This window comes from Galeopterus variegatus, unplaced genomic scaffold (assembly GCF_000696425.1).
Source record: "Galeopterus variegatus unplaced genomic scaffold, G_variegatus-3.0.2 Scaffold1660, whole genome shotgun sequence".
Lineage (NCBI taxonomy): Eukaryota > Metazoa > Chordata > Mammalia > Dermoptera > Cynocephalidae > Galeopterus > Galeopterus variegatus.
The window spans coordinates 157,898-162,638 of record NW_007727771.1 but is presented as its reverse complement, the minus strand read 5'-3'; positions in this window follow the sequence as shown (position 1 = coordinate 162,638).

The following is a 4,741-nucleotide window of genomic DNA, read 5'->3' as shown; positions in this document are numbered from 1 at the left end:
GAGATGGGGCTGGAGTGCAATGTGTCGGTCCTTCATCTGCCCTCCAGTGACCCAAGATGGAGGTGAGGACCCTGCATATACCAACAGAATAACTGGCTAGCTGGATGGGACCTCCTGCATATCAAGGACGTATGAGTGCCATCACCCTCCTGCCAGCCTAGCCCGAGGGCTGGGCACCATCTGTCCCTCCCTAGCCTTCTCTTCTCAGTCTTGTCTGGTCACTCACTTGGCTCTGCTGCTCCTGAGTGGTCGCCTGCAGAGGGCATGCTCATCACCTTCTCCCAAGAAGACACCTTTGCCTCAGTGGGCATTCCTTCTAGAGTCTCTCTTCCCTTCCCTGGGCCCAGGCAGTGGCTTACTTCTGGGCTCTGCTGGATACGTCCCTTCTGGGCTCTGCTGGATACGCCTTGTTCCCACTTCCTTCTCCATTGTACTATCCCTCTGGATGAGGACAATTTCCCCCTCACTCTTGCCCCTTTCTCAGATTTTTCTGATACCTTTCGCATGCTACTCACTCAAAGCCATCACGCCAGATTCTGATGTCCCATCACTGTCTGCCTGGGACCCATTCCCCCTACCTCATGTCTGGCTGCATGGCCTTTCCCTCCTATCTCAATGACTGTGACCTTGGACAGCTCTGCCAGGCCAAACCCCAAGGTGACAGCACTCTTGAGCTATTTCTCCATTCCGGCTTCCAGACATAGATCTAGGTTAGAGGGGAACCCAGAACACCTGAGACCTGACCCAGGACAGATGGGTGCTTCTTGATGTCAGTGAGGCCCCTCAGTGGCTCCTTGACATGAGGACTGGTCAGACCTCCTTGTACTCCTCAAGTCTTTTTCCACATCCACCTCCCTCTCAGCAGATGACCTTGACTCAGACTCAGTGGACACCATCTCATCTCGCCAACAGTCCCCCTTCATCATCGTCTTACTCTTTCTCCTCCCTAAGTCGCGCCATCCATGTGCCCTCCAGTCCACCCAGCCACCCTTGTCAATTTCCTTCTCTCAGCCTCACCACCTCTCCTTCCCCCTGTCCAGAAACTTGATGCTCCTCCATCCTGGAAAATATTTAAATTGATCGAGCAGCTTGAGGAAGGCTCCCTCCTTCTGTTCTCTGGCTGCTTCCTGCAGTCTCCACCCACTGCCTCTGTGTCTTCTCCTGCTTCCCCTTCCAAACTTTCTCAGTAGCTCTGCCTGAAGCATTCTACTGGGATCGTCTACTCTGAAGTCATTGGGTAGCCTGCTAGTTACCAAAGTCAGGTGCCTTTTCTCCTTTCCCACCTCCTTAAAACCTGGCTCCCTCTGTCCCAGCAGCCCTACGTTGGTGCGTTCTCCTCCCTCTCCCTCACCTCCCCCTTTCGTCCCATTCGTTCAGTGCAGGCCTTAGGTGTCTGCCCTGAATCATCTCCCACACTCCTGAAGATCCCTCGAGCCTGACTGTGTCTCCCAGACTCAGACCCGGACCTTGTTCTCACTTCTCTCTGGTCGGTCACTTTTCTGCAGGTATGACCTGACTTGGTAGCTCCTCCACCCCTGACTCCCTTCAGAATTCTCATCTCTCAGGGTAGAAGGCAGGATCTAGCCACACCCTTAACTCACTGTGACTTTAGGCAAGTCCCTTTACTACTGTGGGCCTCAGTTTCCTCATCTTTAAGTGAGGAGCTTGGATGAGGTAATTTCAAAGGTCCTTCCAGTATTAAAATACCGTGATGTCCAAAGAATCTCTTATATCCTTCCCCATCCTGCTATCACTGCAAACACAGCTTACCTAAGAACACATTGGCTCCCCTTTCCCACTCTGTCATTATGTTCCTCCCAGCATCTGACTGCTGCCTCTCTCAGCCTCTCCCTGAGCCAAATCCAGTCTTAAGTCCTATTCCGTCTCCTTCCTGAATGACCTCCCCATTATGCCCACCCTGTCTCCTGATCTCTCTGCCATCTCCCTCCACCCAGTCTCCCAACTGGCCAGACTAACCCACTGGTCTCTGACTACCATGGGCAGTTCAGCCTCCGAGTCTCTGCTCTTTTTCCCTGTCCTGGAATGCTCCATTCTTCAAGACACAGGTTCTACATTCTCTGTGCACCTGTAGTGTAAGCTTTAAGGGCATGAGCCTCAGAGTCACACAGGCCTAAGTCCAAATTTGTCCTATCACTTAACTGTGGCCTTTGACAAACTCTTGAAACTCTGTTTTCTTATTCTGAAAAATGGAAGTAATAATAGTTGCTACCTCACTGGGAAGTAGCAAGAATTAAATCAGATACGTTCGTGAGATGCTTGGCACAGAGCTCGGTACATTGTCTCAACTAACTTATTACCACTCACACACCTATGAGGTCTCCCTCCTAGACACTTAAATAGAGCTTATTTTCACTAATCTCCCACCTTGTGACGTCACTGTGTGACACACACACACACACACACACCCGTCCTCATTGCTAGCGTAAATTTGTGAATGAAGCTGCAAAGGGGCCACTGTGAGATGACTCTTCCCGAAGGCTGGCTCTCTAGCGCTCTAGAGGATCCCTTGCATGGGAAAAAAGGGGCATTGGGCCCTTGGGGTGTGACTACATTTGTGCCCCACAAGCCACTCAAAGGAAAGGTGTGCCTGGGATCCTGGCACCCCAGCTGCCTTCAGCTCCTCTCTGGGCAAGGCCCGAGAGCTTCAGAGATTAAAGGAGAGGGCCCCTCAGACAACCAAGAGGGAGGAGCATGAGGTTTCCCTGGAAGGAATGTTTAGATGACAAGAGCGGTCTTCTGCTCTGGGCTAGCATCTGAGGAATTGAGATGAACTTGCTGTCCAAATGCGGGGCCATTTCCCCTGCTCCCCAACCCTCATGTCACCAGGCATAGTCCCTGTGAGGCCTCTAAGCCATAAAGGGACTTTGGATACTGAACAGGGTTTTCTCTTCGGTGCCTTTGACAATAGGAGCCCAGGTTGACTGAGCCCCCTCCGTTCACTGAACATGTGTGGCTCAGCCACTGTTCAACCCCAATTTCACAAATGAGGAAACTCAGGCTTTTCTAACCCTGATTTCACAAATGAGGAAAGCCAGGCTCAGAGAGGCTTGGGGACTCGCTGAAGGTCACATATCCAGTGAGTGGGGGAATCAGGATTGGGACCCCAACCTGGAGCCCTGAGTCCTGCTCTTACCACTGAACAACCCTGCCCCCTGGACTGGTGAGGTCTGTGCTGCAGGCCTCAAAGGCTGGGCACTGGGCCTGGACGGCCTCCACTGTTAGGAATCACTGCCCATTGCACCATCCCACGGCAGGGAGCAGCCAGCCAACACCCCACCTTACCTGCAGTTGTTGACACAGGTCTTGGCCCTGCATCAGTTCAGCTTGGCCCTTGTGCAGGAAAATTTGAAGGAGGAATTGGCTGAAGGGCAGGAAGAGCTGCAGGGGAAGGAGGCCTCAGCCCCGTTATGAGGCTTCCCGGGCCTCCTGGTTGGGGGGGGGGGATTCCTGAAGGTGGAAACCAGAGCCCAGCTCTTAACGGGGGCCGCACAGCTCTCTCAGCAAGGGTGATCTCAAGCGTGGCATTAAGACAGCAGAAACACTGGCCACCAGCCTTAAGCATTGGGCAGAGCGACCAAAGGAGTCAGTCATAACTGTGGAGTCGGAGCGGGAATGCCCCTAGGCAACCCCCTGTTTGAGGGGAAAACACAGGCCTACCCCAATCTAAGAAAATAGTCCTTGCTATCAGGTGCCAGGTCTGATGAGGGAGACAATCCCTGCTCTTGTGAAGTCTCAGTCTGATAGGGGACCCCCCATTTGAAGACAGGCAGCCCCTGACCTCAGGAGGGAAGGTGGGTGAGGGAAATTGCAGCAAGCTTCCTGCTCAGAGAGGCACGCAGCTCGTAGCAGAGCTGAGACAGCATAAGATGGGGAGAGGTGGAACCTCCGGCGTTGGGGAGTGGGGTGTGGTTAAGGGAAAGTCAAGATGTCCAGCTAGGTCTGCTTGGAGCTGGGGAACCCAGGAAGGTAAGTGGCTTTTGGGGGCTGAGAAGTCGTACAACTGAGCCCCCACTGGAGCTGGCCCAGGGTGCCACCAGGAGAGAGTCATTCTGGGGACTGGGAAGGTCTCCCCAACCAGAAGTCCAAGGTACCGGGGCCACAGAGGTGGTGGGAATATGCCCCACCTGAAGAGGCCTGAATCACAGACTGGGCTCACTGTGTGGTCTTGGATATGTAGGTGGGAGACCCAGACTCTCCCAGCCCCTGGGCCCTCCACTGTGAAATGACAAACCCCACCTAGCCTCTTGGGAGGCACACCTGATCAGGGCTTATTGATGTGGCCCTGGGACATGGTACAGGTGGGGCAACATGGAGTCACCCTGGTGTCTGGGGTGCCACAAAAGGGGGGAGGTGAGAGACCAAATGTATCTGTCCCCTCTGGTCCCAGATAGAGGGACCAGATAGAGATGGAGGTGGGGATAGGGATGGCCAGAGAGTAGTGAGACCCTGGAGTATGGGACATGCCTCTCACTGATCAGCTGTGTGACTTAGGGAAGCTCATGTAGCCTCTTGGAATCTGTTTTCCCATCTATAAAATGGGGAGCACAATCTCTCCCTCCTGGGTAATTGTGAGTTTCCAGGGAATACCACATGGTAGGCCCTCATTCCTTGGAGCGCCCTTGCCACTGCCTCCTTGAGGTTTTCAAGATGTCTCCAGAGTGAAGGAAGCATTGGCTCAGCCTTGCTGAGCATCTGGGTCTGGAGTAGCAGGTGGTCGGGG